Below are 23384 nucleotides of genomic sequence, written 5' to 3'. Positions count from 1 at the left end.
GGGTTGAAGAGCCCTGGGGTGGCTGGGTGCCCAGCACTGCCTCCTCGGCCGCTGCTCACACTCCATCCAGCACGGGGTTTCAGTCTGTGATGTCAGAGTTCGAGGCACACCCAGAGGGGAAGCAGGAATGAGCTGAACACAGAAGGAACCGCAGGGGACAGAGGCCTGCCGCCCACGGAGCAAGGGCAAGAGACTGGGGCCTCAGAGAGAATGGGAGTAAGGGGAAGAAGCGGAAAGGGGAAGCCCCTCAGCAGCACCTCTCTTCAGCCTCCGCCATGGTAAGGAGGGGCAGTGATATCTCACCTACTGTGGCCAAGGCCCTGGGCTCTTGCTCCTCCTCAGCTCCTGCTGGGACACCAGGTGGGATCATTTCCCCACGGCCAAAGCCTCATGTGATAGAGGTTTGTTCGCATTGAGAGATGGGGCCTGGTGGAAGATCTCTGTCTTTGGGAGTGTGCAAGGGGTTGGGGGGAAGTGGGACTCTCTTTTGCCTCAAATCATGAAGCAAGTGGCTATTGCAGGATGTTCGATCACCTTGTGAACCCAGAGATTGTGTTATTTACTGAAAAGTCCTGTGTCTAGTTGTGCTGAGGCTGGGCCCTTAGCACACACCTTTAATCCCTGTGGCTGGAATACAGACCCACTCGTAGTACACACTCTTAATCCCAAACAAGGAAGGTAAAGCTACTTTGTAGAAAGAAGCAGCCATGTTTGAAAGTGATGCCTAAACGAGTGGCAGACAAAGTGATGAATCAAAGGAAGATTTGACAGGATAGGATACGCCCAACTCTCATGAGAGGAGAGAGAGAGGAGAGGGAAGCTGCTTAAGGAAGCAGTGAGGAGAGCTGGAGAGATGGCTCAGCAGTTAAGAGCTCTTCCAGAGGTCCTGAGTTCAAATCCCAGCAACCACATGGTGGCTCACAACCATTTTGTATTGGGATCTGATGCCCTCTTCTGGTGTGTCTGAAGACAGCTATAGTGTACTCATATAAATAAATAAATCAATCTAAAAAAAAAAAAAAAAGCAGTGAGGAGATAAGGGGCAAAAGAAGGAGGCAGGTTGACCAGACAGTTATAGAGAGACAGATTGCAGAGAGAGAACAAGCTAGACCCAGGTGAAGACAGAGAGTGAGAAGGAGCCAGAAGATGAGAACATAACTGTCAGAGTTAGTCTGAGGCTAAGCAGAGCAATTCAGGAGAAGCTGAGAGAAGCCAGACAGAATCAGTCAGCCTGGAGAGGAGTTTGAGCCAGAACAGCTCAGCCAGCAGAGCTCAGAAAGCCCTGGAAAGGGTAAGCTTACTCAGCAGTCAGTCTCAGAGGCTGAAGACACTCTAGGTTTAGATAATATTTTACAGAGGCTAGAAGCTTCCAGAGCTAGGCCTGGGTTAGCAGACCGAGGCAGTGAGCCTCTGGGATGACAATTACTCAAGAAAAAAAAAATACAGTGACAAGTGGCTTTGTTCCACACCTATCTGGCTACATGTTGTCTCACCAGAGGCCCAATCAAATATCCCAATCACCAACAGGGCCAGTCATGAACCTACAAAATGTCAACCAGGCTGGGGATACAGCTCAGGGACAGGACACCCAATTTGATGTAGAAGTCCTAGGCTTAATCTCCGGCACCAAAAACTACCCAAAGTGTGAATGAAAAGAAATCTGTCCTCTTTTTACACAGAAAGCTGAGTGGCTTGGCCCTTCTGACCCTCGCCCCTCGCTTCACCATAGGGAATTCCCTAAACACAGGCACACGACTCGACTCCATTTCCCCACAGACCCTCCAAACTTCAAACCTCTTAGTAACACCCTTGTAGCCAACGGGGCTAAGACCAACGTCCTGCCATAGCTTCAGGTCCTCCCAGCCCAATCCCAATAAAAAGCCCAGCCAATAAAAAGAAGGATTTTATTTTAATTATATTTGTAGACACCTGACCGAAGGTGTCCAAAAAGGCCAGAGGATGGTTTCACATCCCCTGAAGCTGGAGTTACAGGTGGTTGGTGAACCAGCCAATGTGAGTGCTGGAAACCAAACCCAGGCCAGCCCTCTGAAAGGGCAGAACACACTCTCGACCCCCTGAACTATTTTTCCGGCCCCCTTGCTCTTGCCACGGAGACTTTATATGTACCAGGACTCAAGCTGTGTGCTGGAACACAGGGATAAGACATCGCTTGTGTCCTTCTGAAGCTAAGAGTCCTATAGCAAAGACAGACCCAACAAGGGATGACTTATCTAGCCAGACAGAAGAAACCCACCTGCCCTCCAGGGAAGGCGTCTGAAATACTGGAGGGTGAAATAGGCCTGTCGGGAAGTGAGAAGCCCCTGGGCAGACAAGGCCAGGTCCCATAAGTCCCAGCACCACCATCACCACCGAGACATTCTTGCAAATATGAACACGTTCTGTCCCCACGTTCTGTCCCCACATTCTGTCCCCACGTTCTGTCCCCGGCTATCTGAATAGCCACCAGCTCCATGGCACCTGACTTGTGGCTAATGAACCTGGAGGGCTGGATTCTTTTTTTTTTTTTTTAAGATTTTATTTATTGGTTATATGTAAGTACACTGTAACTGTCTTCAGACACTCCAGAAGAGGGAGTCAGATCTCGTTACGGATGGTTGTGAGCCACCATGTGGTTGCTGGGATTTGAACTCCGGACCTTTGGAAGAGCAGTCGGGTGCTCTTACCCACTGAGCCATCTCACCAGCCCTGGATTCTTAACTTTATTCAACTTTTCATGAATTTAAATGTAAACAGCCATGCAAAGTTAGTGGTTAGTGGCAAAGCTAGTGGCCCTATGTTGTGCTAGATAGCATAGGACATTAAAGTGCAGGCGATGGAAAATGAAGACAAAACAATGTCCCCAAATTCAGAGCTTGACATTTTAACCCCCAATATGATGGCGTCAGAAGGTGGGGCCTGCAGCGGGGAGGGGCTGGTGGTCATCAGAATAGGATCTCATATACACAATTCTTGATTTCGTACACACACACAAAACTTCAAAAAGGCTGCCTCGCCTCCACCCCACCATGCATGGACCCAGAGAGAAGACAGCCATTCACGATCCTGAAACAGGCTGTTGCTAGATACTGGATCTGGCTACCCCTACCCACTGACGTTGGCCTTTCTACCCTCGAACTGAGAGAAATAAGTATTTGTCATCAGAGCCACTTGGCGTGGGGTGCTTTTGCTCGAGTGGTCTACAAGGACTGAGATGAACAGGTAACTCTTGAAGTTGTACAGGGGATTCCTCAAAGCCTGGTCTATATGGAGGCCCACAGTCATGTGACCTGCCCCGGCCTTCTCCGTATCCACGGAAACAAGCCCTTTCACATACCACCTCCACAGCTGTGCTAGACAGTTTTCCTACTACTCAAGTTTCCAGGCAGGCTCAACTAGAATCATGTCCCTTCACTAGACCCTAGGCTCCTCCGTTTCATCCAGATGGTTCAAGCTGTTGGTCCGATTCTGGTACCCAGCAACATTTGATGAACAAGTAGTGGAGAGAGTACTGATTAACATCCTCTCTCTATCAAGGATCAGAAACCCTTCGACTCTCCAATGAAAGACTTTGGTCGGCAAGCATCCCCAACGTCTACCTACAGCTCTCTGCCAGCATCCAGGGTATCTGCGGGTGTTCTCCTCCGTTCTCAGAATCTATGGTCAGCTCAGAACAAGTGACTCCTAAAATCCAGTCTCTGGGCCAGTCCTCGGCTTGGGCGCCAACTCTAATATGTAGCATGCACATGATCCCTAGCAAGCTACTGCAGAGGGCTTGCCTCAGTTTCCTCAATGGGAAGAAGTGAAGCTCTGCATCAGCCCTTATAGTGAATGGTAAGGTACGAAATGACTAAGCTGCACAAGGCCCGGCACACAGTAAGCACTAGACAAGCGTGCAGTATTAAAGAGGCCTGCACCACCTGAGTCCAACATTGCAGGGAGTATGCAAATTCCTGAACCCCTATACAGGCCATCCTCCTGTTCTCTGGAATGCAAAAGATAAAATCCAGCCTCTTACTCACAAAGTGTTACCAAAACGCTCTTCTTGTTCCCAAGAGAAAAAATTTATTTTAATTCCTTCTAACTTCAAAATGACACGGTCCCCACTGCATTCGGGGTGGCAGGGGCGAGGAAGGAAGCAACGGAACCCGGGCCAGCAGCTTTCCAAAGGTTATAAAGCGACTGGGGGGGAAAAGAAAAGAGTGAAGGCAGCTGGGGGGTGGGAGTGGGGGGGGCGCACAGGGGAGGTGGAGAGAATTCCCTTGAGTTTCTGCTATTATTGAATACCCCAACTCTCAAGGCAGCTCGGCCGCCCCCTCCTCCACGTGGGCTGAGCTCTGCTAATGAGAACGCGAAGCCCCTGCCTGCATTACCGCAATAATGATTTCCCTGTTGCATTTTTACATGCCTGCTGCTTTATCATAGCCGAAGTAGACATATATTTTCAATAAATCCCTTCCCTCACTCGCCCCTCCCAAACTCTGAGCTCTCCCCGGAAATGTTGCTCGGTGCCGTGCGCCCCTCCTCCCTCTGCACAAACCCTACCCCACAGCCCGGTGAGATCCACTAATCAAAACAGAGAGGAAAGGGGTGGGGGGGGGGGGAAGAAAAATGGAAAAAAAATCACAGCTGCTAAAAAGCACCAGTCGCTGTAAGCCCAAGCCCTCTCCATTTTTCTGCAGGAAGCATTTGCAGCTTCAAGGACGTGACGCCCCTCCCCTAGCCGAGAGCTTCAGCGGAGTTGCTCAAAGGGGAAGGAGGAGGGGGCGGGTGAAGAAATCTAATATTCCCTCTTTCCTATTTTGACTAAGCCAGCACAGACAGAAATATAGATAAGGCCTTGAATAACTGATTTAACAAAATGTCACTTATCAAAAGGGGTGGGGGAAGGGACGGGATTTGCATTCAAGGGCTCTAGTTAAGCCATGCTGCAAGGCCATAGAATAGCAAGGAAAAGAACCCTGCTCTGGTCTCCCTCACAGGCTCAAGACACTGGGCCTGGCTTTCTCCCCACATCAAGAACCAATGGGAAGAAAAACCAGAGATTAAAAAAAAAATTTTTTTTAAACGGAAAAAAAAATCTGATTCTTACATAAGCGTGTCTACAGTACCAACCAGTGGCTGGCTGTGTGCAAGAAGCTGGGATGCAGAGCGGAGAGGTGACCCAGTTCTGCCCTCCCCAAACTCCCAGTCCAGAGAAGATAAACTCATACACAGTGATTCTGCACACCGAGGGCAGCAGGGGTCCCAGGACCATGGCCTGTACGCCCCAACAGTCCCTCCCTAAGACCAGGCAAAGCACACACAGACACCCAGATACCTAAGGAATGGGCATTTATGAGACATATCATCAGATCCCAGAGTGGCTTGTAATGAGTTAAAAGCTATTCAAAAGGAAGGACGGGCGTCCTGGGGTCTTCACGGTTCAAACTCTGACAACCACATACTCACCCAGCTAAAAAAAGCACAGGGAAGCCAGCTGAGAGGTCTGTGAAGCAGCCTCTAGTTTCATTTTAAGGGTGGGCTGCATTTCCTAAGGTTATGAACCTTGGGGGACACTCAATTAACACTCAAATTCCCTTGGATATCAACTCTTACCTTCTTCTGTTAAAAAAAATGGCCTTGACCATGTTATGGTGACACGCCCACCTTACGCTGAATGGTAAGGGTATGATATGACTAAGCTATCTGCACAAGGGAAATTAGTGTTTCAGGGGGAGCCCTGCTATGTCTCAAGGTCAGAGCCCAAAGACTTGAGGCCGCCCAGGAACTAACTGCCACAAGTCAAGTTTAAAGGAAAGAAACCAGAAAGCTGTGTGCTCCAGAACGACAGAACCAACCAATCTGAGTTTCAAAAATTTAACTTTCTGCCAGGCAGCAGTGGCGCACGCCTTTAATCCCAGCACTTGGGAGGCAGAGGCAGATGGGTTTCTAAGTTGGAGGCCAGCCTGGTCTACAGAGTGAGTTCCAGGACAGCTAGGGCTACACAGAGAAACCCTGTCTTGAAACAAACAACAACAACAAAAAAAAAGTAACTTTCTGTCCTGGGTGGGGCTGGAAAGGTGGCCCAGCAGTTAAGCACAATGGCTGCTCTTCCAGAGTTCAATTCCCACAGTCATCTGTAGCTCCCGTTCTAGGATACCCAACACCCTCTTCTGCCCTCCAAGGGGGCACTGATTGTATGTGGTTCACAGACATACACCTGGGCAAACACCCATACACATAAAAAACAAATAGATAAATACACACTGTTCACAGGTGCTTAAATCTTTGGAGGACTAGGGTCACTGCAGTGGTAAGTCCTAACACCCACACCGCCCTCTCAGCTTTCTCACTGAATTCTCACTGAATGTCACAGGGCTCCGAGGTCTCAGCTGTGAGTTGGTGAGGTACCAAGAGGCCATTCACGGTCTGGCATCAAAGTGAGCCCTGGTTGCCAGTTACACGTGAGGCTCTCAATCCTTCTGTCTCCATTCTGGAGTTACAGGTTTGAATCAACATGTGCAGCTGTTTTGGGCTACTGAGAATCTAAACACTCTCCCCTGTCGCTGGGAGATACCAATAAGACAAGCCAAAGAACATCCAGAACTTCAAAATCCTAGGAACTTTACGTCAGTGCGGCGTGCACGACCACGTGAGTGCTCAGGCTTCCCCACGCATCTCCCTCTCCGGTCCTGTTAAACCACACCCTGCCGTTTCAAACAACATGCATTTCCCACATAAATACAGGAAGACGCTTCATCCATAGCGTGACAAAATCTCTCCGGCAATTCGTAGCAGTGAGATCAGTGTAGTCCTATCTCATCTTCTGGGTGTGGTTAAAGTTTTTCATCATGAAAATAAATTTCACATAAATAATTCAAGTCTCACCCTCTAAGGTGGACAACAGAATTCCACATGCACCGGACGGAGTTTAAAAACTGGGAATGACTTTCCAGTCAGTATACACAGCAAGGCCGAAGGCCTGTTTTATGCTAGATTCAGCTTTGTAGCGCTAACGTTGCTAACTACACACAGCTAAGATGTGGAGGGCAAAGAGAAGGCTCCGCAGGTGAAAGAATTGCCACGCTCAGAGTTCTGTCCTCTTTGGGACCCGCGTGGTGGAAGAAGAGAACCAACCAAGTCCTGCAGTTTGTCTTCTGACCCGCCCAGGTGTGTGTGACTCACACATATACCTGTACATACACACACTAAATAAATGTAAATACAGATATATGCGTAGCTTGAGCCACAGCCAACCTTCCTGAGTAAGTTCAAGGTTCCCCTGCATCTGACGCACAGGGTCCTTTGAGGAACAAACCAACCTTGCTTGTCCCTTTGGGAAGACTGTCTCACATTCTGCCTACAAAGTCAAGAGTTTGAATCTGTCTCCATTGGCATTTTGTCAGCCAGCATTTCTGATGCCCGACTTGGGGGCCACGAGACAAAACCCCAAACTGAAAGCGACTACAGGGAGGGAGCAAGAGTGGGAGGAGACTCACAGTGCTTTTAGGAGAGGCTCTGGGAACTAAGGAAAGAGTTTCAGGTTTCACATCAGAAACTAAAGATGAGCTGCAGATGAGTGGCCACCTCCTGACTGCTTGCGAAGCCTCTCAGAGTCCACACTTTGCAGACCTTGTCTGATCCCTCCATGCACAACTGTAGGAGGGGAGGAGGAGACAGGTGTTGTCATCCTCCTGTTAGAGACCAGAAGCAGCTGGGAGCACAACTGGACATCAGATCTTTGAACTCCCTCCTCACCCACCCACTTGCCACATAAGCCCCACTGTCAAGTAGAGGTCACAGCATATGATAAGGAGATGCGTTTACAAACAGCAGAACAAATGAGAGGCACCTATTCACGCAGGGTTTTGTGCATCCCAGATGGGCCTCGAACTCCTGGACTTTGGGTCCTCCTGCCTCTACCTCCCTGGCTAGGATTTGAGGTGTGTGTAGCACGGCACTTGACTGATACAGCGGTAGAGACTGAACCCAGGGCGTCATGCAGTCCCCGCAAGCACTTGACCAAATGTTCAGTATGTTTTGTAGTTGTTTGTTCGTTCGTTCGTTCATTTGTTTTTGGTTTTAAGCTTCCGGTTCAAAACATACAGCACCATGCCTCACCTCTTGAACAGGGCTAAGGTCTTTTTTCTAGTCGTAGCTGGCTAATAAATCAAACGGAAGGCCCCCCAAAAACTGAAGATTGTTTTTCCTTAAGCAAAAGTAATCTGTTCTTTCTCTATGCTGCTCAGTAATGCGGTCAAATGATCAGGAAAAAAAAATGCAGTGTAATTTCTGATGCAGTTTTAACCCTTGGAGTATCTGGTCAGGGTTCTGAGTCTCGACCCTTCCCAAGGACAATGCAGCCTTGGCCTGGGGTACAGGAAAGGGGAGCAGTGTATCGTAGCATCATAGAACTCCTGTCTGGCCACTCATATCCTCACTCTAGCTGTACCCTCAGTACAGGATGGAGGACACATCACTCCCCACTGCAAAAGACAGAGCCTCCCCCTCAGACCTGCTGGACAGCTTCTCTCAGTTGATCCAGCCCATTTCTCGAAATCAATCAGCCCTCTCCTCTGATCACTCCCATCAGGGGGAGAGGGGGTGGTGTTGGGATGGGGAAGGGGGGGGATGGGCTCCGGCCATGCTGTGCGTGTAGATGTCAAAGAACAATTTGAAGAAGTCAGTTCTCATCAGGTTTTTTTCATTCCACAGTGTGGTCCCTCTCAACCATCACACTGACCCTTCATGAGCATCACACACACACACACACACACACACACACACACACACACACACTCACACTCATACACATTCATACACTTATACACATACTCACAATCATACACACTCATACACACTTACACTCACACACATTCACACACACACATACACATATCGAAATGTAATTTTTAAAAAATCCAAATATTTAAGCAGAGTCCAAGGCTATAGGCCTTGTAATCCTAGCTACTCAGAGGATAAAGCAAGAAGATTGAAACTAGTTCAAGGCCAGCCTGGGGTAGGGAATGAGTTTAAGAGCAGTCACAGTCTACACAGGCAGACAGACAGACACACACAAAATAAGAATCTCTTTAGCAATTGACAGGGAGAAGGAAGGAAAGAAAGAAAAGAGAAAGAAAGAAAGAGAGAGAGGGGAGGGGGAGGGGAGGGAAGGGGGAAAGGGAGGGGAGGGGAGGGAAGAGGGGAGGGGAGGGGAGGAGCTAGAGGCATAGCTCAGTGGCACAGCACTTGCTTGACATGTGTAAAGAGTTATTTAGATTTAGCACTAAAAATAAGAGATGGAAATCCAACCCTTCCCAAGGCCCACAGGGCTCTGAATGGCCATTCAAGGCTCCCTCCCCCATACCTAGACCTCCCCTAGCTTCCTACAGATCTAAAGCTAGCCACACATGCTCTCTGCTGCATGGCCACTCTGTCTTCTCCACCCTACTCCTCAAGGAGGCTGCATTAGATCTTCTGCCTGGTCCCTACTTCACAAGAGCATGTATGTATCCCAGTTTGCAGCATCCACCTCTGCCCACATCCACCCGTGGTGGCCAGAGAGAGAAGCATGTCTTATAATCTCCAAGATTCCCAGTACCTTAATGCGACCGGCAAATAGCACGTGCTCATGAAAGAATAAGCTAACTGGGCTGGAGCAACAGCTCAGGACCCAGGTTCAATCCCAGCACCCACATGGTGACTCACACCCCCCATAACTCCAGTTCTAGAGGATCCAATGCCCTCTTGTGGCCACTGGGGGCACTGAGCATGCACAAGATAATACACAGACATACAAGGCAAAAAAAGGCTTCTGCACATAATAAATAAATAAATCTAAAAAAAATAAAATAAAATGAAAGTGGCTGCTAAATGTATAAATGAAAATCAGGGCTTCTCAAGTCAGAAATTAAAATAATAATGATAACCCCACACTATGTGATCCCAAAATTCTCATAGCCATTTAGACCCTAAGTTTTATTTTTCCTTCTCTTCTTCCTCTAAAAGTATTTTCAATGTCAGTAGATCAGTAGCCAGCATGACCCACACCGCTCCTAGCTTCTTGTCCTCTAGGCGGAAACAAACAACCTAAATATTCATTTCCTCGGCCCGAATTCCTCTAAGTGGCTACTCTGGGAATTTCAAATTCTTAGAAAACATCCCAGAGGGGTTTTTGGTGGTTGTGTCTGTCCTTTAACTCAGAAGAGCTTTTCTAAAAGACTCATGGAGCAATTCACATAGAAAGACTTTAATAGTTCTTTAAAATGCAGCCCCGGGGAGGATGGCACAGTGGGTAAAGTGGCAGCTGCAGAGGCAGAAGGACCCCGAGTTCAGATCTCCATCACCCACCTAAGACAAGCGAAACAATAAACACGATGGCATGGGGCTATAGTGGAGCACAAGGAGGCAGAGACAGGAGGATGGGGTCCCGGAGTTCACTGGCCAGCCACTGAATGAATGAGCTCCGGATTCAGTGAGAAATTCCGTTTCAAAATTTAAAGTGAAAAGGGCCGGACCGAGGCCTGGGACAGGTGGGGACACATGGTAAGGGCATATGCCACAGAGACTGTCAACCTAAGTTTGACCTCCAGAACCCACAAAGTGGAAGCAGAGAATCAGCTCCCACAAGCTACCCTAGACCGCCACGCATGCGCAGGGGTACACATATACACAAATAAAAGTCAAATGAATAAATAAGTTAAATAAGGTGACAGGGCACCTGAGGAGGAAACAGGCAACACTGACATCTGGCTTGCGTATGCACACACGCATGCGCGCAAGCACGCACGCATATACGCAGGCACGCACGCCCATATCCATCAGTGGATAAGCATACCAGTAACTGCAATCCGGCGGGTTTTAGTCCCTTTCCGGACAGGGTGGGGATAAAGAGAAAAATCTCAACTATATTTTAACCTCACCAGTTACTCTCCAATATGAAAATCTAAAAATACGGTTAACCCACAAGATCCTTTAAGATTGTAGCCTTCCCACAAGATCTCTGAGGACTCCAGCCCTCTTCCCTGTTTCAGCCACACAGTTTCGTGAGTTCAGAAATGTGTGGCTCCAGGGCAGGTCTGGAGCACCTGTCTGGATCCTTATTTTTTCTGGGTCAATATCCAAAGTCAATAAAACCATCTAGAGCTTTCTCCCGAAAAGCCCAGAGTGGCAGTCCAGGTCCCGGAAGTCACCATACACCGTCAGTCAGTAAGGACCCTATCACCACTCGCACGAATTGCAATAGCCCACATGTGAGCTCATCAGGCAAGTTCACACTAAGCTTTGAGGGTCCACTTCGCCTCCCCAAAGCTACCTGCTGCCCGGGAACAACAGCTTAACTAACCTCAAGCTTGACTCAGCATTAGATCATCCAGCCAGCTGGCTGGAGAGGAAACTTCGAAGATGAACTGAAATTATTTTGGGTGCCTGAAAGTACAAGCTCCCTCTACAGCAGCACGTATAATTAGGATTTTTTTTTTTAATAAATCTACAACAGGGCTGGAGAGGTGGCTCAGCAGTAGTGAAGGGCACTTAACTGCTTGCTCCTGGCAGACTACCGGAACTTCATTCCCAGCACCCACTAGGAGGGTCACCACTGCCTATAACTGCAGCTCCAGGAGACCCCACGCCTCTGGCCTCAGCAGGAATCTGCACTCACATGTGTACATACCCACATGCAGACTCACGAACAAAAACACAATTAAAAGTATTTTTAAAAAAATCCATAAGATGTAAATGAATGAGGGACTCTACACCAACAGCAGGCTTTCCTAAGTAATGGCTTTTACATGTTGGCACAGTTGCCAGGCCGCTCAAGCGCCTTTGTGGAATGCCAACGTACAAATCCATTTCTCCAGGAGAAGACAAAAAACAGAAGTTAATCAACTCGCCCTGAGTCCATGAAGCAATTTGGCCGTTGGCCCAGGAAGACAGTGTCAAGAGCTCTGGGTTCTCACTCCACGTGACTCTAGAATAAAGCTGGAACCCAAAGAGCTATCCTTTAAAAAAAAAATAATAACAATAACCCCCATATGCAGAACCGGCTAAAAATTGGTACCCTATCCATTTTCAGATTCACCTTGGCCTGCCTTGAGCATACAGCCACCTTAGAAGTTCTGTCACGTTACAAATGCCCACAAACTCAAACCAACTACTAAATATAAACAATTTTAGCTCTTCTCACCCTATCAGCCTCTTGGCAAATTCTTCTATGCACCACCCCACCCTGCCTAGGGAGAGAAAAACAATACTTTGTGTTCTTACGATAAACCCATACATCAAAAAAGAAAGAGAAAATTCTAAATAAGCTTTGTTTTCCGTGTCTGCACATTTTAATATACGAGGCACGGAACACAACACCCTCTCCTCTCTCCCCTCTTTATAATTTAAACTCTGAACTCAACAAATAGCACAGGCACAGGCCGGTTAACAGAGTGCTCTCTGCACAGCTGCTAGACTGACTATTTCCACAGTAAGCTTCTGTCAATGCTCTCTGATATTAGCACATGCCTGCTACGTGGATGCCTGCTTACCAAGCTGTGAAAAGACCCACGTTCATTCTGGAACCTACAAAATTAATCTTCTCTGTGCCTATAATGCATAAGGCAAAGGCGCCTTCCCTCCCTCCTCCTCTCCCCCCCCCCCAACATGTCAGGCTAGCTTCTAAACAATCAGTTGGCGAAAATGGACATGCCTGAAAGGGCGGGGCCCAAAGGGGTGTGTCACTCCGGGTATCAATTCCTGTAAATCAAATCCTGACAATTGTCACAATATTATAAAAAGAATGAATTATGATTCTTGGGCCTTCAAGCCTTTATTACCACGAGAACATTCTCAGTTGAATGGCGGAGGGGGGGGGCGCTACTGTGACTTGATTAATGGCCAAAAGCGAGACAATAAAATAAATGTTAAGAGGGGGAAAAAAAACCCATTCTTGGCTCCCAGGTTAGACATGTAAATAATTCCACCCTGGAATAAACACACATGAGGAATTCTTATTTACTCTCTGAGCGTATACACCCAATCAGACTCAGCCAATAGCCCAGTTAAAGATAACAGCTAATTTGTTTAGCTAATGCCTAGTTGGGAACATGTGATAGGTGGCACTAAGATTTCGAACTAACTCAACTCTCAATCTGCCAAATATTAATCCCTTGATCCTGAAGCCTGATGGGAGGAAGGAGAGAAGGAAAAACGGACTGTTTATCAGTAACATAAGGGGGTGGTGGTGGTGGTGGTGGTGTTATTATTTTGTTTTGTTTTTTAACCCATTTTCCCTTTCTAAACTCAAAACCTGTTTACAGAACTCAGGAAAGCTTAACCGACTTTAGTTAACCTCGGTGTTGGGTGGTTATGCCATATCCCTACTAACCAGTTCCTGGCCAGACCCCCTGGTGCTCAAATTCTCCTGGCCAAGTTCAACTCCCCACACCAGCACCCATCAAAGTTAAAGGATCTGCAGAACCCAGTAGGCTGCGAGCCAAGAAAGCGAGCAAGGAGAGGCAAAGACTGCTGGTTTAACTAGCTAAGTGCTGGCTCCTCCAAGCATCTTGTCGGAGTGGGCTACAAAGCACACTTCCCCACAGAACTCCTTGAATGAGAAGTACCGAGGGTGCAAGCAAACGATTGTCACTGCCTGGGACAATGTAAAACTCCTTTCTTTCTTTCTTTCTTTCTTTCTTTCTTTCTTTCTTTCTTTCTTTCTTTCTATTTTTCTTCTTCTTCTTCTTTTTTTTTTTTAAATCACCTCGGCTGCCTGAGGAAAAGGCCAAGGAAACTGCTTCTCCCAGGCATGCTCTGCTGACGTCTTGGGCCATGCCTGAACTGGTCATGTTGAAGCATGACTTCCACACACTTAGCAAGACAGTCCAGGACCACGAAAGACCAAGCACTGACTACAACACAAACACTTCACTTACCAAAGCAACATTTGTCTGAGGAGTTTGACAGCAAGCTGACTCTAACCTGCCCGGAACCCCAAGGCATATTTTTTTTTCTTCTTTAACCCAAGGATGGCGGGCTGCAAGCTCCAGCCAGGCGCTGGCCAGAGGCTGCCTACCAGGTGCTGTCAGCCTGCCTCCGTGGGTAAAACCGTGCTTTGGTTTGTAATTTCTGCTTCTTCAGCCCACCAGCAGTAACTTCCCAGACTCACAGACTGAAGTTGGGGAGTGAAGAGGCAAGTTCGCCTGCTTATACACTTCTCCCACCTGGGTGGCCACACTTACTTCTGGGGACTACCCAGCCCCCACAGAGCCCGCAGACTCCCATATATACACATATGTATCATGTCAAAAACCCCAAAAGACACATCCCTAGGGTCCTGCGGTTTCTTGGCTGGAAGAATGGAGGCTTTATAATATACCAACCTTCAATTTCAAACCCACCACCGACACCCTTTAAGCTGGGGTTTGCCAGTTACACCGCCCACCTCACCCCTCCCCCTTTGCTGGGATGCTATGAGCCCGGAGAGGGAACAGGGAAGAAGGCGAGCAGGGAAAAGGCCCTGCTAACGTACTGAAAGTAAAGAGGCCTCGGGAGACTTGTCTTTCTGTGTCCCCCGCAGGCTTCCCTCCACACTCCACCCCCATCTTCTTACGGAGCATCCCTCCTCCCAACTATTTTTTTTTAAATGAAACTTAATAAGCTTTTCGCCTACCTTGGCTGTTTCGGCAACAAGTGCCTGGGCAATCCGACAAGACGACCAATCTCCACTTGGGGGGGTGAGATGGGGGGCGAGCCGAGCTGATGGAATAATTTCAATATTAATTTATGTCAGCCGCCTTCTCGCAGCTACTCATTTACAGTACTGCCCTCAGCCTGTAAACAAATATCGCTCCGCCAGGAAACATACTCCCCAGATGCAAGCCCCTCTCCCCAAGCAGGGAACCTGGCCCCTCGCCCCTCCCTCCCACAGCACGGCCCCCTCCCCCCTGAGTCCCGGGTGGGAAGCTCAGGGCTTTCTAAAGCACCAACTCACCACCTTCAGCCACCACCCCAGCAAGAAACTTACTCGGTCCGGTCTACGCCTCAACCCTCCCTCCAGGAAATCTCCTCTCCATATGTATTCAACCTCCCCGCAGGAAATCTGCTCCCCCCTCCCCCCTTCTATATACATGCACACCCCCCTCCTCCTCACGCGCCCTCCCCGGCCAGAAACTTACTAGCTAGCAAGCAAGCGTGCAGGCTCTCTCGTCCTTGGAAACTTACTCCCAGATACAGCACCAATAGCACCCCTCTTTCCCCCCTCCCCCAGGCCCTGCTCCCTTCCTTGCCCTCCAACTCCAAACTCTCCGCATCCAGCCACTCTCTCCCTCCCCGGTGGAAATTTGCAGCGCCGGGCTGCGCGCGTGCATCCACCCTCCTCCCCTCCAGGAAACTTACTCCCCATCTGCATGCACCGCCTCTCAGCCATCGCATAGAGGGAAGGGGGTGTGCTGGGGAGACAGAAATACATATGTATCTCTCGCCCCTCCCCCGGCCGCAGCCCACTCAGGGCCGAGCAGCGCTAACCTGGCCTTACCTTTTTGCATGGCCCCCTCCCCGAGCCCTCCGGATCCGCTCCCCAGCACCCCAACCCACCCCTTTTCACCCATCACCCACCCCTAGCAACCGTTCCTAAGCTCCTCTCGGCCTTTTTTTTTTTTTTTTTTTAAATCCAGGATGCAAATTCCTCCCCTGTCAGCAAATCGACTGTCAAATTATTTTCTTGCAAAAGGAGAAAGGCGGGGTGGAGTGGGGGGGGGGGTCAGAAAAGGGGGGCAGACAGGCGGGTAAAAGAGGGAGAGGGACAGAGGAGGGGAGAGATATCCCTCCGCAGAGCTGGGGCTGGCGGCGGGCGGGGAAGCAGGAAGTAAGGTGTCCAGCGCGGCGGGTTCTCCGCCGCGGCCCCCGCCCGCCGCCCCTGTCCCCCGGGGCGCCGCGCTCCGGCAGGCGCGGGCCGCCCGGTGCATTGTTCGCAGCCTTCCCCTAGCCGGTGCACGGACGACTTTTTTTTTTTCTTCTTTTCCGCGCTCCGCGTAGTGTATACGTGAGCTTGCACCTTTTGTAAGCTGGCGAGTCTCTGAACTGGAGAGGATGGGACCACGAGCCTAGGACCTGTCAGTCCCCGGAGTGTAGCAGAGACTCGGATCCCCGGAGGGGGTGGGGGACTCGAGGCCCCCTTGGAGTGGGAGGGGTGGGAGAGCAGCTTGGTGGCCGGGAAGCTGCCGCCTTCCCACTCCGGACCCATTGCAGGATTGCTTCCTGCGTCGCAGTCGCGGTTATTGTAAAAGGCGCGTTGCAAATCTAACGACTCGGGCTGGGAGATTTTTATTGTTGTTTATTTAAGGATTTGCAAAGATACCAAGATCCAGGCAGGCTGCAAAAAGGACTGTGCCTCGAACCCTCACCAACACCACCGCATCCCCCGGTCTTTCTAGGGCCTGGGGGTGCTCCCAGGAAGGGATCTGAGGGTTCTGGAGAAGCTCGCGCCTCCATCCTCTGCCCCTTGGGGGCGGGGAGCGGTCTCCATCTCCGCTGGGTCTGGGAGGGATGTTGCCTAGGAGAGAGGCGGGCAGGAGGGAGGGAGGAGAGGAGGGGGCGCGGGTGCGGCCCTGCGTCCGCCCCTCGCCGTGCGCCATGACTGTGGAACGTGGTGCCGGGGAGGAGGGCCCGCCGCCGGGGGGCCGCCCGGGGCTGCTCGGCATTGGTTGCAGAAACCCGAGCCCTGAAGTCGCTCCCCCTCCTTGGGTTTGTCTCCTCCTCCTGCTCTGCGGGGGAAAACCGCTGCACCCAAACGGAGAGCAGCTGCGAGCAAGGGGGCAGGGCGCCGGCTGGCAGGCTAGCCAAGGGTTCGATCCCCCCTGGGGCGGGGGGGGGGGGGGGGGCCGCTGGCTGGCCTCGGAAATGGAAAGGGATCTGAACAAGACCTCGTCCTGGGACTGCAGATCAGTCCAGGTGCCACGACCTTAGGCCAACATCCCCGGCATCTCCAACCATCTCCGTACTTCTTTTCTAGTCTGAGGAAACGTGCACCAAAGATAGTTCAACTAAAACAGCCACCCGGCGCGGAGATCTAGACTTCAGTGTTGGAGGATCTGTAGGACAACGAGGGTTTTTTTTTTCCCCACGAGGAAAAGTTACACCATCCTTTCCCTCCCCTGTGTGGAGGAATCGTGTGCCCTTTTCTCCTCAAATCTGGCGCGAGATAAGCCACTGTCCCTGACCCATCCCACCCCCACTTGGGCTCCGGGTGTGGACAGGGCGGGAGAAAAACTATATGGAAGCTTAAAGCATGAGGTCATGGGTTGAAGAGGCTGCTGCCAAAAGCCGCGGAGGTGGTGTGTATACGCGTGTGTGTGTGTGTGTGTGTGTGTGTGCGCGCGCGCGCGCGCGCGTGCGTGGGTGGGTAGGTGGGTGGGTGTGTTTGGAGGGGTAACGGTTCTCCATCTTCAGCACTGGAAAGCCCTCTCATCTAATCCTATAAATTCTAAAACACCTGAACCAGGAAGACCCTCTGAAAGAAACAGAAAGAGGCTTGGGTCTATTTTCTCTCAGTGACCCTCTGGCCCGGGACCCGGTCCTTTCGACTAAGCAAAGAGCCAAGGACAGCGAAGAGGAGCAAAGCTTGCTCACCCTTACCTTGCCAATCCTCTGCTTCCATTAAGACTGCCGCCCTTACTAAGACACTAGTGTCCCACACTGCAGCTTACCGTAACCTTTTAAACCCTGCAAGTCCCTCCTGGTTCTGAAGCAACCCCACCCGCCTTGCGCGGGGAGTGGGGTGGGGTGGGGGGCGTAGTTCATCTCTGCAGCCCTCTCTTCCTTCAGTCAGAGCCTTGCCACTGCTCTGTTCCAGAGGGGGGTGGCCTCCCTAACCATTCACCTACCTGATTTTACTAGACCTTCAGTGTTCCAGTCCACTTCCCCTATCTCCAAGAACCCTTCTAGAAGTTACACCTTCATCTCTGACTCCCTGGGATTGGCGGGCCTTTCTCCAGACCTTCTAGCAGCCAGGCTATCACGGAACTGGCCCTAAGGAAGGCCCTTTGCTAAGCTTGAGAGCCACCACTGCCCCAGGGCCTGACGGTTCCCTGAGCGAGTTGGCTTGGATTCCTCTAGAGACCATGGAGAAAGCATCGCCCTGCCTTTCCTACAAACCTGAGTCTCTCCACCTCCAAAGGTCAACACTCACACCCACAGAGCACCAAGAGACAAAAGGTCTCCAAACAAAAGCTCCTCCCTGGGGCAGATAAGAAACCCTAACAGATAAGGAGTTCCAGGCTGCAGAGTTAAGTAACTGGCCCCGGGTCATAATACAGACCTTTACCACCCAGGTTTGCCGGGGCTCCTAGACCACAGGCTGCAGAAGGCTGTGGATTTGCTTCATGCAACTACACAGCCACCTTAAAAGACCACGCTTTCAACACACCACGCTTTCTTACTTGGTCCACAAGTTCACCGGGAGCAGAGAGTGTCCCTGAAGAGAGTTAGCCCAGAAGATCTAGAGCAAACTCAATCTCTCTCTCTCTCTCTCTCTCTCTCTCTCTCTCTCTCTCTCTCTCTCTCTCTCTGTCTCTCTCTCTCTCCCTCCCTCACACACACACACATACACACACACAGGAGAAAATTATGTTCCCAGAATCTGAAATTATTTAAGCAAAATTATCTTTGGCCCAAATGATTGGAAAACACCAATAAAGATAATAGAAAGACCACAATGAAATCATTTTTAAAAAAAAAAGACTTTTATTTGTTTTATGTGTGTATGGTTGGAACATGGAGGTCAGAGGACCACTTGTTTGCAAATGGTTCTCATCTTCCACCAAGTGGGATCCAGGGACTGAACTCGAGTCATGAGTCTTGGTGGAAGGTACCTTTACTGACTGAGCCAGCTCACTGGTCTTGATCAAGGAAATCAACTTTTAAAGGCGATCTGCTGAGTGACATACCTGACCCCCTACAAGCACTGTGACTTTCTGACGGTTTCGGCACAGCTCTGCAATGAAACTCAATCTGTATTACCATATACTCAAGTTGTGGTTGGTTGGTTGGTTGGTTGGTTGGTTGGTTGGTGACAGGGTAATACTATGTAACCCTGGCTAGCCTGAAATTTTCTGTGCAGCCCAGACTGTCCTGGAATTCACAGAAATCCACTTCCTATGCCTCTCAAGTGCTGGGATTAAAAGCATATGCCACCACACCCTGATAGGATTTTTTTTTTTAATGACTCAAAGGGTGGGAGAGATGGCTCATGGGTTAAGAGCATTGATGCCCTTTCAGAGACCTGGGCTCAATTCCCAGCACCCAGGTGGTGTTCTAGAACCATCTGTAACTCCTGTCCCGGGTACCCAACACCCTCTTCTGATCTCCACGGCTCTGCCCACGTGTGGTGCACTGACATGCATGGAGGCAAAACATCCATACATATAAAATAAAAACAAAATGAAAAGACAGAGAGAGTCAGAGAGAAGATGGCTACTATCAAAATATCAGGTCTTTAAACTGAATTGAGCTGGGTACAGCCTGCCCTCTGGAGATTGAAGCCGTTGACCACTGTACATTAGTGGAAGTTTTGTCAAAGCTGTTAGGTCTTGATTGTCAATTCTCAGCACTAGTCCTCATGGTAAAACTTGCTTAAATGTAATTATTTCTCCTCTTCCTCTTCCTCTTCCTCCCCCTTCTCCTCCTCCTTCTCTTCCTCCTCTTTCTTAGGCTTAATTCATTTCCATGGTGCCAAGTTCAAATGAACAACCAGAAAGTCTCTTCCTCACACTGTCCCCATCCACTCTGTTTTCCCTGAGCAGAAGCAAGAAAATTCACAGGTGGAAGATATGCCTAGCTGTCTTCCAGCGGAGGCCGTGCAACACTCTTTGGACACCTATTTCAGTCTTTATAACCAGTGCTCCTTTTCCAGCCTTGGCAGAGCCACCACCCTACATACCCACACACAGACACCACACACACACACACACACACACACACACACACACACACACACACATACACACACACCATACACACACACACACACACACACACACCACACACACACATACACACCACACACTACAGACATACAAACACACACCATAGACACACACACAAAGTCCTATTCTTCTCAAATGTTTAGCCTCATACAGGTTAAATGGTTGCCTGAGCATCTTACATTTGAAAATGATTAACCAGTTGTGGACTTTTTTTTTCCTCTGCACTAATAACCACTAACACACACACACACTCTCTCTCTCTCTCTCTCTCTCTCTCTCTCTCTCTCTCTCTCTCTCTCTCTCTGTGTGTGTGTGTGTGTGTGTGTGTGTGTGTGTGTGTGTGTGTGTGTATACACATGTCCTTCTGGATGTGTGCTGGTTGTACAAACATGTGCAAACACATCCATATGAATGTTAGGGATTTGTAACAATCTCTCTTCGCCTTATTTTTGGGGACAGAGTCACCCAGTGAACCTAGAGCTCACAGATGAGTTAAATGAGATGATCAGCAAACCCCAGGGCCCCTCCCATCTTCACCTCCCCGGGCTGGCATTACAGGCGCACACCACCAGACTCAGAACTTCAGGTGGGTACTGGGATCTGAACTCAGGTCCTCATGCTTGCACACAACTGCTTCACCAACTCACCCACCTCCCCAGATCCCTTGGCCAGCTCTGCCTGTGTGCTAAGTACTAAATACAGACTATTTACTCTGCCCTTAGAATTACTGCCACCCTCAGCTGACAGATGCAAACTGAAATGGAAGCTGAGAGAGCTTTATGAGACGTTCACCGATTTCCCGCCAGATCAACCTGAACACCAGTCCTTTTCCCTGAACTCCACCCTTGTCAATTCTTTGCAAAGTGGGGAAAATTCTAGAAGCCTGAGAAGGAACACCACGTCCACAGATGCAGCCAATGTCCTGGTCTCCTCCACACAGCTTCTCCCCTCTCCCCAGCCTGGGATGGAAGAAGACACACAGTGTCCCGAGAGTTGGCTTTCCAAAGGGAAAGTTCACTTCTGAGGCCACTCGGGCTCTTTGCCTATCTCAGAGACAGATCGGAACTGCATGAAAAATAGAAGTGCAGCCAATTTGTAACCAAAGGAAATGTTTTAGACCCGGTCATCTTTGGTGGATTGTACTGGGAGACATTTTTTTGTGTTCTGAAGTTAAACAGCTGGAATTATTTTTTAATTAAGTTTAATTAAAAAAAATATATGTGCATTGGTGGTTTGCCTGCATATGTGTGTGTGCATTATAGACATTCCTGGTGTGTGCGCATTATAGACATTCCTGGTACCCATGGAGGCCGGATCCCGAAGGGGCTGGAGATACAGATGATTGTGAGCCGTCATGTGGGTGCTGGGACCTGAACTGGGATCCTCTGGAAGAGCAACCAGTGCTTTTAACCATGGAGCCAACTCTTTGGCCCCTTTGGTTTGTTTGTTTTCCTGAGACAGGGTTTCTCTGTCTAGCCCTGGCTGTCCTGGAACTCACTCTGTAGACCAGGCTGGCCTCAAACTCAGAAATCCGCCTGCCTCTGCCTCCCGAGTGCTGGGATTAAAGGCATGCGCCACCACCGCCCGGGTCACATAATGCTTTTCTTTGGTTGTCTCCATGCTTGTGCGTGTTTGTGTGTGCAGGTATGTATGTATGTATGAGTGGTGCATACATGCACAGATCCACGTGGAGGGCAGAAAATAGCCTCAAAGTGGCTGGCTTCAGGCACCATCCCTCTTGGGTTTTGAGACAGTCTTCCACTGATCTAGAGTACGGCTCAGTGGTACTGTACAACTGCCTCAGCCTCCTCAGCTCTGGGGTTCCAAGCATGCCTCCACTTTTGGGGCACTACAGTGGGGTTTGGGGATCACACACAGATTCCCCCTTGTACTTACAAGGTGACCTCTGACCTCATGCTGTGTGTGTGCTAAAGGTGGAGCCTCTCAAGTGCTGGAAAAATAGGAGGAGAACATGTCTTGAAATACCAACCTAGCAGGTGGAGGGATGGGTCAGTGGTTAGAGTACTTGCTGTGCTTGCACAAGGCCAGAGTTCAATTCCCAGCACCTACATTGGGCAGCTTACAACCTCTTGCAAATTCCAGGTCTCACAGATCTCATACCCTCTTCTGACCTCCTTGGGCTCCTACAGCCACATACACATGCACACATAATTAAAAATAATTTGGTTTCGGGGGGGGAGGGGTTTTTCAAGACAGTGTTTCTTTGTGTAGCCTGGAACTAACTCTGTAGACCAGATTGACTTCAAACTCAAAAGTTTCATCTCCAAGGGCTGGGGTTAAAAGCATATACCATCACCATCCAACTAAAAATAATTTCTTAACTGAAAAGAATGTCTCTGTCTGTTTCTGCTATACCCACTGCTGTGGCAGAAATCCCCAGAGCGGCAGCAGGACACTAGCAGGTAGTTAGAAGAGCCACATGTGGGTTCCAAGCTGCCTCTGCACAGATGCAGAGGAAGGTCAGCAAAGACAGCAGTGATTCGATGGTGAGGGCCGGAGTGGGGGAGGGGGAGAGAGGAGGGGGGAGGGGAGGTGAGGAGGGGGAGGGCAATCTCAAGCTGCTGCTGCACAGATGCAGAGGAAGGTCAGCAAAGACAGCAATGATGCCATGGGAGGGGGAGGGGAGGAGAGAACAGGTGGAGGGGAGGGGGAGGGGAGGAGAGGACAGGGGGAGGGGAGGGGAGGAGAGGGGAGGAGAGGACAGGGGGAGGGGAGGAGAGGGGAGGGGAGGGGGAGGACAGGGGGAGGACAGGGAGAGGGGAGGAGAGGACAGGGGGAGGGGAGGGGAGGGGAGGACAGGGGGAGGGGGAGGAGGACTCCTCACTCTTGTTTCTTTCCCATCTTTGAGTCTGTCCTAAGCAACACAGTAAGAACCATAACATGGGGTGTGCAGAACACCCAGTTTAGAGTTAGTATATGTAACAAGTATAATTTACCCATAATCACTTCAACCCCAAGACTGTTAAGGATGGTGTTGAGAGATCTGGCTTACCCAAGACCAGAGGCCCAACTGGTATTTGTTTAGTAACACTGAGAGATGGCTATCTCTGTGTCAGGCAAGGGTTTAGCCAGAGAGAAAATGTGTTCCAGGCTATGAAAGGCTTCTCAGTTTAAGTCATATTGTACAAAACAATCAAACAAACAAACAAAAACAAAAAAAAAATTAAACTAAATTTAGGATATTGAATAGATAGACCTGTTCTTCTCCCCGCCTCCCACCCCCAATTTTCTAAGCTCTCTTTGTCTTTCTCTGTGAGCTTTAAAGACGTTCACCCAGGTCTCCATGGATCCTGGTAAGGAGCTGGCAGAATGGCTCAGCAGTAAGAGCACGTAGCATGAAGCCCACACAGTGCCAAGACCAGAGCTGGGTCCTTGGAATCCGTGTGAAGAACGGCGTGGAGTAGATATGTTTTCCAG

General features: G+C 49.7%; 1 protein-coding gene and 2 long non-coding RNA genes across 3 annotated transcripts in view; 2 read left to right on the top strand and 1 right to left on the bottom strand.

Moving 5' to 3' along the window:
- The window catches only part of Trerf1 (transcriptional regulating factor 1), a 221384-nt gene extending 205781 nt beyond the window's left edge, over positions 1-15603 (bottom strand). Inside the window, 3 exon segments of the mRNA NM_001097623.2 lie at positions 14636-14721; positions 15361-15413; positions 15580-15603. The gene's annotated coding sequence lies outside the window, so the exon portion shown is untranslated.
- Gm36715 lies at positions 29-3691 on the top strand. The gene is made up of 2 exons (XR_385617.4): positions 29-278; positions 3535-3691. It is a non-coding gene; the product is annotated as a predicted gene, 36715 (long non-coding RNA).
- Positions 15604-16845: 1242 nt separating the features above from the next.
- Gm41589 lies at positions 16846-21171 on the top strand. Its single transcript, XR_876847.2, has 3 exons — positions 16846-17297; positions 20406-20532; positions 20669-21171. It is a non-coding gene; the product is annotated as a predicted gene, 41589 (long non-coding RNA).
- Positions 21172-23384: the final 2213 nt, after the last annotated feature.

Source organism: Mus musculus, chromosome 17 (assembly GCF_000001635.26).
Source record: "Mus musculus strain C57BL/6J chromosome 17, GRCm38.p6 C57BL/6J".
In the NCBI taxonomy this organism is placed as follows: domain Eukaryota; kingdom Metazoa; phylum Chordata; class Mammalia; order Rodentia; family Muridae; genus Mus; species Mus musculus.
This window is presented reverse-complemented; position numbering and strand designations above follow the sequence as displayed.